The 14,023-nt window shown below is 37.0% G+C and overlaps 1 protein-coding gene across 5 annotated transcripts in view; it reads left to right on the forward strand.

Annotated features, from left to right (window-relative positions):
* Macrod2 (mono-ADP ribosylhydrolase 2) overlaps positions 1-14,023 on the forward strand; it is a 2,207,522-nt gene that overhangs the window by 1,860,673 nt on the left and 332,826 nt on the right. The window lies entirely within an intron of this gene.

The raw sequence follows: 14,023 nt of genomic DNA on the forward strand, positions 1-14,023 counted from the left end.
TCCCGTTGTTGTTGTTGTCTATCTGATGTTAGCCAGGAGGTGATGTCCAACCTCTGCTCCTGTCATGGTTTTTCTCTGCCATCATGAAACTTACTCTCCAATCTGTAAACCAAAATAAACCCTTTCGTTCATAAGCTGCTGTTACTCAGGTGCTTCTTGCCAGCCACGAAAAGTTGACTAAAACATTCGGAAAGATGAAGGATTTGGGTTAGATCACTTTAGACTTTCTCAGTTCTAGCCATATGTGTATCCTTTACAAATGTTCATTTTTATTTTCTACTTACCTATGAGGAAAATAAACAAAGGAGACAAACTCACAGGGAGAAACAGAGAAAATAGAATAATGTAGTGCGTCCATCACCTGCTCATACTCAAATGCTGCCTAACGCACTATCTCAACTCAGTTTTCCTTTATTTCAGTTTGGGTCTGCTGGGGCAGCTCTTTCTCAGAGTATAGGTCATCCAAGGAGGCCTCAGGCCTTTTCCATTGACAATGTTACAGGGCTCATTGAGATGAGGAAGAGAGTATGCCATTCTCCTAGGAAGTAACACTAACCTGAATGGCAGCCAAACACAATTTGTTGACATTACCTAGGCAAATCAAATCTTAACAATCAATCTTCAAATGAAAGAGACTTTGAAAGTGAACTCTTTGAGTGACACATTCTGTGTGAGGCATGATGCAGATAGTGCAAGGAAAGCAACATCCAAAGAAGGTAGCAGATGCTCAGCCTCAGGAACAAATGGTTTTGTCTATTTATTTTATTCTTATTTTTATGAGAGAGAGAAAAATAGAGGGAGTGAATTAGCATACCAAGGCCTCCAGTCATTGCAATCAAACTCCAGATGCATGTGCCATCTTGTATGCATGTGCAAACTTGTACACTTGCATCTTTTTGTGCATCTGGCTTACATGGGATCTGGAGAGTCAAGCTTGGGTCCTTAGGCTTTGCAGACTAAAGCCTTAACCACTAAGCAATCTTTTCTGCCCTCTTTGTTTATATTTTTAAGGAGAAAAGATGCATTTATATATCTCATGTCAAAATGTCCCACTTTTTAGTGTTGGAAATTAGGTTATATTTTAAAAATTATGTTTATTCAAACAAAAATACTTCTGTAAATGAAGAAACAATTTGGAGACTGCCTTGTGTCACCTTTCATCCAAAGATTCTCTGGCTTCCAATATGTGACCTGCAGTTACATATCTATGAAAGACTTAAAAACCTATATTTGGTGTTCCACATAGCCATAATTACATCCTACTTGAAACAAGCTTAGTGTTATAGGCTCTTTGCCCACTTACTGTGAAGATCTTCTGTACAGAGACAGCATATGAATGACACGGTAGTGTTACATTACTTTTAACTTTTTATTTATTTTTTTATTGATACATCTTTTTTATTTTCTCAATTTTTTTAACATTTTCCATGATTATAAAAAATATCCCATGGTAATACCCTTCCTCCCCCACATTTTCCCCTTTGAAATTCCATTCTCCATCATATCCCCTTGCCATCTCCATCACTCTCTCTTTTATTTTGATGTCATCATCTTTTCCTCCTATTATGATGGTCGTGTGTAGGTAGTGTCAGGCACTGTGAGGTCATGGATACCCAGGTCAGTTTATGTCTGGAGGACATTGTAAGGAGTCCTACCCTTCATTTGGATCCTACATTCTTTCCGCTACCTCTTCTGCATTAGACCCTGAGCCTTGGAAGGTGTGATGAAGATGTTACTCGGTACTCTTGTGCGGGGCTCTTTCCTGCTCAGGTAGTGCTGAGGGAAGGACCAGGCCTGCTGGTTCCTCCCTAGGGATTGAGGAGGATGATGAGCGTCGGATGACCCAGAAACCTCTCCTGGCCACCGGAGAAAAAGCACACTGAGTCAGGAGTCTTTTCCATGCAGAAACAACTGTTTTATTACTGTGAGCAGTTGCCTATATCATGTTGGGGACAAAGGCGGGGATTTTAGGGTAGGAGAAGAGGTAAGGGCCAATAGTAAACTTTAACTATTTAAATGGTAATTATAATTAACACACGGAAGTAGCAGGCCAGAAGCCATTAGGCATCCTGCTGAGTCATAGCTGGCCAGAGACAGGTCGCCAAACTTTAGCTAGGCTCAGGAAGTTCCACTAGGTCTCACGCCTGGGCCTTTCAGGGCCCAACACCCTTGTCACTTCTTTCCAGCACCATGATACCTTCTGAGTCGTCCCAAAGTCACTGCCATCTGAAAAGAGAAGATTCTCTACCCAAAGTGAGAGTAGTATTAATATAAGGGTATGAATATTAAGAGAAGTGATTACTGGGCAGTTTGATAAGCATAGTATATACACTTATGCAGACATCAGCAGATGTTAAACCCCTAGGTGTCTTCTGCAATTTCTTGTTTGAGTGTTTTAAAGTTTTCATTGTAGAGAACCTTTACTTCCTTGGTTAGGTTTATTCCAAGGTACTATATTTTCTTTGATGTAACTGTGGATGGGAGTGGTTCTCTGATTTCATCCTCTGTGTGTTTGTTGTTAGCATATAGGAAGGCTACTAATGTCTGTGTATTTATTTTGTATCTTGCTACATGGCTGTAGGTGTTTATCAGCTCTAACAGTTTGCTAGTAGAGTCTTTAGGGTCTTTTATGTATAGAATTATGTTATCTGCAAATAATGATAACTTGATCTCTTCCTTTCCAATTTGTATCCCTTTTATGTGTGTCTCTTGTCTTGTTGCTATGGCTAAGACATCCAGTACTATATTAAATAAAAGTGGGGACAGTGGACACACTTGTCTTGTTCCTGATTTTAGTGGAAAAGCTTCCAGTTTTACCCCATTTAGTAACATGTTGGCTGTAGGCTTGTCATAAATAGCCTTTATTATATTGAGATAGCTTCCTTCTATTCCCAGTCTCTGTAGGACTTTTATCATGAAGGAATGTTGGATTTTGTCAAATGTTTTCTCTCTGTCTAATGAGATGATCATGTGAGTTTTGTCCTTCAACCCATTTATATAATGTATTGCATTTATCGATTTGCATATGTTGAACCATCCCTGCATCTCTGGTATAAAGCCTACTTGGTACAGGTGAATGATCTTTATGATATATTCTGATATTCTGTTTGCCAAGATTTTGTTGAGAATTTTTGCATCTATGTTCAGGAGGGAGACTGGTCTTTAACTTTCGTTTTTTTTGTTCTATCTTAGCCTGGTTTTGGTATCAGCATGAGGCTGGCTTCATAGAAAGTTTGGTAGGATTCCTTCTTTTTCTATTTTATGGAAAAGCTTAAGAAGCAATGGCGTTAGATCTTCCCTGAAGGTCTGATAAAATTTAGCAGAGAATCCATCTGGGCCTAAGCTTTTTTTTAGTTGGGAGATTTTTGATAACTTCTTGTTATAGTTCTATTTAAGTGATTAATCTCATCTTGATTTAATTTAGGTAGGTCATATAAATCAAGGAAATCATTCATTTTTTTCAGATTTTCATACTTTGTGGAGTATATGCTTTTATTATATGTCCCTATGATTTTTTTTAAATTTCTCTGGCATCTGTTGTGATATTACCTTTTTCTTCTCTAATTTTATTAATGTGTGTCTCTTCTCTCTTTCTTTTGGCCAGATTTGCTAAAGGTTTATCAATCTTGTTTATCCCTTCAAACAACATACTCTTTGTTTCATTGATTCTTTGGATTGGTTTTTTGTTGTTATTGTTTGTTTCTATTTCATTAATTTCTGCCCTAATCTTTATTATTTCTTCCTGTCTACTGATTTTTGGTTTGCCTTATTCTTCTTTTTTCAAGGCTTTAAGGGGAAGCATTAGGTCATTTACTTGTGACCTTTCTAATTTCTTAATATAGTCAATTAAAGTTATAAATTTACTTCTTAGGACTGCCTTCATTGTGTCCAAGAGATTTTGGTATGTTATGTTCTCATTATCATTTGACTCTATAATTTTTTTTATTTGCCTCTTGATTTCTTCATTGACCCATTCATCATTGAGTAGTGTGTTGTTTAATTTCCATAATTTTGTGTATGCTCTATAGCCTTCCTTGCTATTGATTTATAGTTTGATTCTATTGTGGTCAGATATAATGCAAGGAATTATTTCAATTTTTCTGTATTTGTTATGATTTGCTTTGTGTCCTAATATATGGTCTATTTTAGAGAATGTTCCATGTGCTGCTGAAAAGAATGTATATTCTGCAGCATTTGGATGAAATTTCATGTAGATATCTGTTAGGTCCATTCCTTCTATCACCTCATTTAGTCCAGATGCCTCTTTTTTTTTTTTCCCCCCCTGGGATGACATGACAATTGATGAGAGTTGGGTGTTGAAGTCACCTACTACCACTGTGTTTGTTGTTATCTGTGACCTTAGTTCTAATAGCATTTGTTTGATGTATTTGGGAGGCCCCATGTTAGGTGCACATATGTAAAGGACTGTAATGTCCTCCTGTTGAAGGGTGCCTTTATTCAATAGAAAGTGGCCTTCCTTATCATTCTTAATTAATGTTGGACTGAAGTCTACCTTGTCAGATATTAGGATAGCAACCCTGGCTTATTTTATTGGTCCATTTTCTTCTTTTTTTAATTATTTATTTATTTATTTGAGAGTGACAGACACAGAGAGAAAGACAGAGGGGGAGAGAGAGAATGGGCGCGCCAGGGCTTCCAGCCTCTGCAAACGAACTCCAGACACGTGCGCCCCCTTGTGCATCTGGCTAACGTGGGACCTGGGGAACCGAGCCTCGAACCAGGGTCATTAGGCTTCACAGGCAAGCACTTAACCACTAAGCCATCTCTCCAGCCCTCGGTCCATTTTCTTGAAACACTGTTTTCCAACCTTTTACCCTAAGATAGTGTCCATCCTTTGTAGAAAGGTGGGTTTCTTTGAGGCAACAAATTGAAGGATTCTGCTTTTTAACATAATCTGAAAACCTATGTCTTTTGGTTGGGGTATTGAGGCCATTGATATTAATAGATATTATTGAAAGGTATGCATTCATTTTTGCCATTTTTTTTTTGGTTGCTCTTCCAGTTTTATCTTTGCTCTCTTGCATTAACTAGTATTTGAGTATTGTTTGTTTTCTCCTGGTTCCTTGTATGTATGCTTTTCTTTTATTTCAGCATGGGGGATTCTTTCAACTATTTTTTGTAGAGCTGGTTTTGTGTTCAAATACTCCTTTAGCCTGCTTTTATCATGGAATGTGCTTATTTCTCTATTTGAATGGATAGTTTTGCAGGATAAAGTAACATTGGTTGACAGTTGATATCTTTCAGAACTTGGAATACATCACTCCACACCCTTCTGGCTTTTAAAGTTTGTGTTGAGTAATCTGCTGTAAGCCTAATAGGCTTGCCTTTGTAGCTAATTTAATTTTTCGCTCTGAGTGTTTTCAATATTTTTTCTTTGTTTGTGTGTTTGGTAGTTTGGTTATAATATGGTGAGGGGAGTTCTTTCCATGTTTTGTCTGTCTGGTGTTCTAAAGGATTTCTGCATCTGCATTGGCACCTATTTCCCAATTTGGGGGAAGTTTTCTTCTGTGATTTTTGTTGAAGATGCCTACTATGCCTTTGGAGTGAAATTCTTCTCCTTCTACTATGCCCTGAATTCTTATGTTTGATCTTTTCATAGTGTCCCCATATCTTGAAATTCCCACTCATACTTTTCTATTAGTTTTACTTCTCTTTTTTGGACTGTGTTAGATTTTCCACCTGGTCTTCTAGCTAGATATTCTGTCCTCTCCTTCATCCATTCTATTGATGAGATTTTCTACAGAGTTTTTCATTTCATCAACTGTGTTCTTTATTGCTAGTAATTCTGACTGGTTTTTCTTTATTATTTCTATTTCCTTATTTGTGTCTAGTATTGACATCTTAATTTCATTGAATAGGCATCCTTTGTCTTCTTTGCTTCCTTTGAGTTCTTTGAAATTATTTATAATCATTCTTTTGAAATCTTTCTCAGGCATTTCCTCTAACTCATTCTCACTGGAGGTCATTTCTAATGCATTAATACTTTTTGGTGGATTTATATTGTCTTGATTTTTGGTGTTTCTTGTGCTATAATGCATATATTTTTGTATCCAGGATTATTTATTGATTGAATTTTCTAGTTAACTGGGTATTATGAGAGGTATCAATCAATATGATATTATATATCTTCAGGGTAGGAGCTTAAGGTACTAGGGTGGCTCTCAAGACTCTAAGAGTATCTGTAAAAGTGACCCTATGTGTTGGGTTTGCCTGCTGTGAGAGTATTCAAGGAGGATGAGTGGAACCAAACACAAATAGTTTCTAAAATTTAACTAAACAATGTATACTTTCAATGAAAAACAGTACAGAGTATTTATGCAAGAGTAGGTATTATGGCAACCAGATCCTTTGTCTGTCCCTTAGGCTGTGTGGTGCCTCACCCACTCCTTTAATCCTGACAACAAGGAGGTTATGATTTCTGGTCTGTAGAGGGTTCTAATTCAGCTTGTGACCAGGTGAGACCCTTCCCTAATGTATAACAGAAGAGTAAACAAAGCCACTACAAATCAAGAAGCAACAAATATCAAGACCAAAATACAGCTTATTTAAGAATGGCAACTTTGACCATCCATCCCATTTAACATATAATTTATCCTGATATGTAAGGTGCAATTAGCACTTCTGGTTCAGGCCTATATACCAGGTTTATTAGGTAGGTACTTACCTGGTGTAATCCCAATTAACTTTTGGGATGATTTTGGTCTCAGTTAGCTGTGCTCCTGCTTGGGTCCCTCTTTGGTGCACTGTCTGTTCAAGTAGGTGTGGCTGGGTCCCTGGACTGCTGCTCTGTTTGTGGGAACTGGGCCCTGGTGGTGGGGGAGAAGGAGGGAACTGATGCTGCTCTCGCTCTCTTGCTATTCCATGTGTTCTTCTACCTTGTGATCTGCTCCTCTGTTGCTCACTGCCATTCTCCCTTCACATTTCTTGAGTTTGCAGAGAGCTCCGGTGTGAGTGGAAAATCCCCTCACCTGGCTTTTCCCATGGCTCAAGCTGAGCCTCATGGCTGGCTGGCATGCCACCACCATGTTCTCATGTGTGGTCCCATTGGAGCCGCTTCTGCTGGCCTGTGTGGGCTCTGGATTCTCTGGATCTCTCCTACTTCTCCACTGCTATTTCAATTTCCCATACACCTCACTTTTTAGTAAAAGCATGTATTTTGCTGGTTTTTTGTTTTGTTTTGTTTTTTTTGCTTCCACCCCCACTGTCCAAGGCTGCTTTGGCATGGTATTTATGCCACCATCTTACCATCTTAAATGGAAGTCCATGTTACATTACTTTTAAGCCACAGTGTTTACACAGCATTTGTAAGTACAGTGGTCCACTGCTATTCTCATGGAATTGGTCCCCATACATAACCCGTACCCAAACCCACAGATAACTCAAATTATTTAAATAAAATGACACAATATTTGCATATAATCTAGGCTTATCTTCCTATGTACTTTAAGTCTTCTCTAAATTATTTATAGTAGCTAGTATTATATAAATGCCATATCAGTGGCTGTTATAATACTTTTTTACAGAATGACAGCAGCAATAAAAGTCTGTATATGTTAGTAGGGACATAATTGTTGTTTTTATTGGTTTTCTGAGACACTGTTTTAATCTGAAACATAGCCTTGCCTGGAACTCATTATGGAATCCAGGCTGTCTTCAAATTCATGACCATCTTGCCTCAGCCCTCTGAGTTCTGGGATTACAAACATGAGTCACCATAGCTAGCTCTTTTTTTTTTTTTCCAATAATTTTCTATCTGCAGTTGTTTGAATCCAAGGATATAGAGTCCTTAGGTACAGAGAACCAGCTATACCTAACACTGTTCTAATCCTCATAAGCAAATAATATTATCCTCAATTTGTAAATAGAAAATGGGGGCTCATAAATATTACATAATTTCACCTAGGTCAGAGCAGAAGCAAGAGTCTAGATCATGTAACCTCTTTTGAAGTCAAAAGGAGGTTAGGTAGGTAATCATAGACTTCTAAAATACCCAAAGCTATTTTTTTACTGTTATAATTTGATTCAAATATCAATATGCCAAGAGTGCTATGTTTTTTAACATCTTCCATTTTAGTCATTTAAATCCCTTTTTGATGGAAAGGTAGTGAAATTCTACAAATAATCCTAAGGTTGCTATTATCCTTTTCTACATATTTAGTTCCAGCTGCATCTAGGTCTTTGAACCTCATTCCCATCAGATTAAGTGATGATTATCTTGTCTAGAAATAATTGGTATTGTTTTGTGGTTCCACTTGACCCCAAGTGACATGAAACAGTTGTATAATGTCACAGATGTTAACTTGCAAAGTAGAGAACACTACTTTTTAAGACAAGAAGTATAATTCACTATTTACAACAAATTCCTAAAAATTAGGTGACAATTTCTAAACTTGATTCTGCTTCAAATCAACAACATGTTCATGGCTATGACAACTCATTTTCCCCTGAATTATCTAAGAAAATGTAAGGTGAAGATGGTAAAGAGACTTAGAACTCTTTGGAAAAAAAAAAGTTTACTCTTGGTTCATATTACTAGTTAGTAATATGAACCAAGAGTAAATTACCAGATCAATTCCCTATTAACTCATTTTCATGTTTCAAGCCCTACTCACCAAATATATTACAGTAATTTATTTAGAATTTAATGGCACTGTGCAGTACTTACATCACAGGTTTATTAACCTAAGCATTTTAAACCTCAAAGTATTTATGTTTAGTGTTTTGGGCTTTTTTTTTTTTTTAAGACAGCTGTGAAAAGACATCCTTTTAAGAGGTGCTGACTACATACCCCAAATGGTGAATAATACAGAGAGTCATGAATAGATGCTATGAGTAGCATTGTTCTTAAATGCAAGTCAAAATCTGTTCCAAAGCAAACTGCAAAATAAGAAGGAAGACGAAGGGAAGATGCATTTCCATTTAATTTCCTTTCCCAGTGTTTTCCTGCTGTGCTGTTTTTAATATCTCCCTTGGAGCAATGACTCAAATGTCTTCCATCAAAGGAAAGTAATAGTGATATACATTTTACTCATAGTAAAATCCATATGATTTCATGGCTGCTGAAAAGGAAAATATTTTTCCTCTTTCACTTTTCCTGTGGTCCTTTATTGCAAAAAAAATTAGGTTTCTGTGGAGGTCAAAGGATCCTGCTATCTATTTCCTGTGCTCCAAGACAGCTGGAACTGCCTGTTTTAGAAATTTACTTTTTTCTTGTTTGTTTGCAAGAGTTTTAATGGCCACTTATCAACTAGTACCTAAAGGGGCCAAGTTATCTATATGTAAAAGGATTCAGGAAGATGTAGGAAAGTGGCTATAAAGACTCCTAGCAACTCAAGAGAGTGATGCTAATTGCCCTCCTGGAGTTGGAGTCTGGGGTTTCATAGCTCACTTTTCTCTCAGTAACTTTTGTTTTGATTGTGTCTCCTGATTATGCTGTGCCATTTAGTATTCCAATTCCTTCCTCTTTTGGAATCTCAAAGCTATCCCCTGAAGGACTCACCAGCTACTCCAAACATTGCTAGGGAACCTGGGGTGTCAGAATTTCCCTGCTTTCTTCCCGCACCCTAGGTAGAAAAGGTTCACTTCAGAGCAGACCTGTATCAGTGGCAGACACAGATCTAGGAAGGCTGAGGTCTGGGAGGAAGAGGTTGAATTCTGCCTGTCTTGGAAATCCCCTTGACGTTATTCTCAGAAGAACTGCTGATAGAATCAAGAGCTCTAGAAGAAACAAAAATATTTCATGTGAGAGAGGGTGTGTGTGTGTGTGTATATATATATATATATATATATATATATATATATATATATATATATATATATATATATATATATATTGCTCTATTCCTTTTGTCTTAAGGAAAATAAACATATATTACTGTATTTTTTGATTTTTTTATTAATTAGTTTTGTATTCAGCGAATATAGTCAATTTGGTACAATTGTTAGGCTCATCCATGTCCTAACCCCGCCCCCTGGCCCTTCCTATGTGTCTAGATTTATAAGCTTGATAGCTCAAGCATGAAGCTGAGGGAAGATGCCTTTCCTTTTGCCAAGATAGAATTGCCTCCATTTTCACAGTATTTTAGAACACAAAACAGAGAGATGGCTTAGTTCTTCATGCACTTACCTATGAAGCCTAAGGACCCAGGTTCAATTCTCAGTATACCCCCAGATGCACAGGGTGGCACATGCATCTGGAGGTTTTTGCAGTGGCTTGAGGCCCTGGCATCTCCATTTCCTCTCTCTCTTTCTCTCTCATCTATCTGCTTAAATTTCAAAGCATGTCTTTCTAGAAGTAGTTCATATCACCATGCTTGTATGGCTAGACTTACCCCTCATCTCTCCTCTCCCACCCACACTAATTCTTACCACTCTTCACTTGTCCCCTTCACCTGCTGAGCTGCCATGGTAGTTGTGTTTATCTGGCAAGCGTGTCCTATCTAGTATGTTCTGTGCAGTAATGAGCTCTGAGTTTTCTTTCACTCCAAGAATTAGTGTGCCCCCTCTTGGTGCTGGCTAACCTTGGCTTTATTCCCACATGTACTTCCATCAGTGGTCACCCTTCCAAATGGACATCCTTCCTCCAGAACACTCACATGTTACTTAGCAATCATTTAAATAACAAAAGAACTCAAGAACCTCTAATGACATTTATGCCCTTGATACACACCCATGTAAGCATATTCTCTTTTAAGCTAAATGACAACCTTTCATTTTAAAAATTAATATTTTCAGACTTCTGAACAGTAGCATATTCACTCCAAAAATAAGTTTCTAGTTTATACTGTTAGGGAGGAGAGGCCCAAAGCAAAACTAAACTTGATGTCTTGATTACTCAACAAGGGAGTATATTGATAACACAAATGTCCTGAGCTAGGTAGTGATTATACTTAAGAACTGTAGAAGATTTTCATAGAAGAGATTGCAATCACTGTAAGTACTCAGAATTGTGTTGCTTGCATGAAAGTAAAGTGACTGTTGAGAGGAAAAGAAACCTCCTTAGTATAGATTAGTTTGCCTATTGTCCATTAAGTATGAATGAAAGTTGAAATTCTGTTCATTGCATTTCAATACTAGGTTCTATAAAACAACAGGCCATATAGAGAGTGTGCATCAACAGTCGCTGAGCTTTTTTCTAACACAGTTACTTGTAGAGGTCATAGAAATTTAGGAATGGAGCTTTTACCTCTTACTATACCATAAAGGTTGTAATATACATTTGTGTGTAGATATGAGTACCCCCACATTTAGAATCTTGCCAACTTTAACCAGAGTTGTAGCTACTATTTATTTATACATATACTATTGATATAGTTTTCATATAATGAAACTTTATGTGATGTTGTACTTAAAGACAAAAATACTAAAATTATTAAGGAAAATTTATTTTTAAAACATTTCAGCGCTTGCATTTTCTACATGAGTGAAAACTAGATACATGATGATGTTTTATGTCACCTTGATGGTTAGTGGAAGAACCAAGTTTTAGAACTCCCAACCAAATGTTTTTTGAGGTTTGATTGGCTAATATTTGTTATTTGTAAACACTGCCCCAAGAATAAAATAGTTTCAGCTTACCATCCCACAAATCCTGTGAAATCAATATTATGCATGTTAGAAATGAGAGCAAAAACACTAAGACAAGATAGACAATTATAGCTACAAAGTGAAGAGTCAGAATCCAAATCTGATTTGATTTGATTCTATTATCACTAACTAGTTTCTCAACCACTTATTGTTGTCATAGCCATCCTTTATATTATTATCTGAATGGTCAAATTAACATTAAATGAAACATTAAAAAAAAATTTGGTGGGGTTTTGATGTAGGGTCTCACTCTAGCCCAAACTGACCAGAAATTCACTATGAAGTCTCTGGGTGAACTCAAACACATGGTAATCCACCTACCTCTGCCTCCTGAGTTCTGGGATTAAAGGCTGTGTGCCACCACACCTGGCAAATAAAACATTTTTATGTATTTCTATATCAATGTGTAAAATAATATGCTAAAACTTTTTATACAGAAGTGTTTATTATTATTAAATGTGCAAAATACTCTTGCCTTTATTCTTCATATATAATCATATATATATATTAATATATATGAGTATATTCATACTTATACATATAATATACATGAAATATATGTATATAATTTATGTATATATATACATGTACATATATCATATGTGTGTATATATAAGTTGTAACTAAATCAAGCTGACATAAGCATGAAAGCAATTCTTGCTTCAAAGTTTTTGAAGAGGTAGAAAATGATTTGATAAAACTATCTTAAACCGTGGTTGAATCTTACTCTTCTATATAAGGTGGAACTTAGAAAAGAACATTTATTCCTACACATTTTACATAAGTTACATAGGTTATAAAATACAAAAATAGAAGTGAAGCAACTAACAGTACATTCTTTCAGAGTGGAAAGGGATTTTCCCATTTTGTCTGGACTTATCCTCCCAAGTACATTGTAAACCCACTGAGCCATCTCTCTGGCTCCTGTATTCTTTTTTGATCACTCTTGCCAGGTCTGTTTCATCCTGTGGGCCTTCTCTTCCATTCTCTTTCTTGAGCTTGATATGTCTCTGCTTCTTCCCTACGCCTCTTTCCAGACAATGTCTTCTTTCATTTTGCTTTTTCCTATGCTTGTCATCCTTCACCCCTTTGCACATCACATACATACTCACAACCTCCAGATTCATGTCACTAGTGGTCTCATACATCTCCAGTGAGCTGAAGATCTCTGGCCACTGATTTTATGGCTCTATTTTCATATCACAGGAACTCATTTAAGGTAACATTTCTGGAACTTCATCCATCTACCACTCCCAAAACACATAATTTTCAAGTATTTCCTGTGAATGGATAGCACTACCAGTTTCCCATTCTGAAGTCAGAAATCTAAAGCATTAGAATCCTGCCATATCTGGTCAAAGCCAGGAAATTCCGTGTGTGTGTGTGTGTGTGTGTGTGTGTGTGTGTGTGTGTGTGTGGTGGTGGTGGTGGTGGTGGTTTTTTGAGGTAGGGTCTCACTCTAGCCCAGACTGACCTGGAATTTACTATGCCACCTCAGGGTGGCCTTGAACTCATGGTGGTCCTCCAAAGTGCTGGGATTAAAGGCATGGGCCACTACAACTGGCTATTCATTCTTTTTTCTTTTTTTTACATTCTTTCATTACCTTCAAGAGATATGTGAAGAGGCCAACTTGGCACAGTTTTCTTTTCTGTGTCTCTTGCTAGGGCTGAAGTTTTCTACCTGTTCTCTAGGACTCCAAATTAGTTCTCTACCTTCTGCAAGTGATGTGCTCCAGTATGTCTAAAGCAATCTTTCTAATGTGCAAATCTCAGTCTATCCCCTAGCTCTCTGTTCTACAAAATCTACAAAAGACACTAAGAGTTCTCCCTGTCCAGGCTTCTCTCTCACTATGGTGTTCCATGTGCTTACTCTTCTGTCCATGTTTGAGCCTCTTAGTCTGCACAAGTCTACCTTATTCTGTTGTCTCATATGCCATGGGCATTTGACTTCATTCCTAAAGTCATGGCCCCGTGTGTCTGAGGTATTTATATGCTTTAATCAAGCACAAGTCCTGATAGCTTCCTGACATGTATTGATGGTGAAGTTAGTTAGCTGTTCCCATGTTTTAAATGCAGAGACTTCCATTAGCTACATACATGATATTCTGATATAATTCACTCTACCTTCTTGAATCATACAATATACATGGTCATGTGCCTAATAGACTAGGAGTTTATTGGGACTACAAGTCTAAAAGTTGGTGTAAAGACTTGCACATGGTATGTACTTCATTGATTCTTATTTAATAAATATATGAATAACCTATGTGAATTTAACAAATATATTTTATGTACAATGGAATACAGCTCTAAACTCTGAGAGTGATGTTATGAATCTATTTTATAGATAATGAAGGGCTCAGAGAAGTTTAATAACTTACCAAAGGAATTTAGCTAGTGGATAGCTGTTTATCTG

The sequence above is a fragment of the Jaculus jaculus genome, chromosome 8 (genome assembly GCF_020740685.1).
Source record: "Jaculus jaculus isolate mJacJac1 chromosome 8, mJacJac1.mat.Y.cur, whole genome shotgun sequence".
In the NCBI taxonomy this organism is placed as follows: Eukaryota; Metazoa; Chordata; class Mammalia; order Rodentia; family Dipodidae; genus Jaculus; species Jaculus jaculus.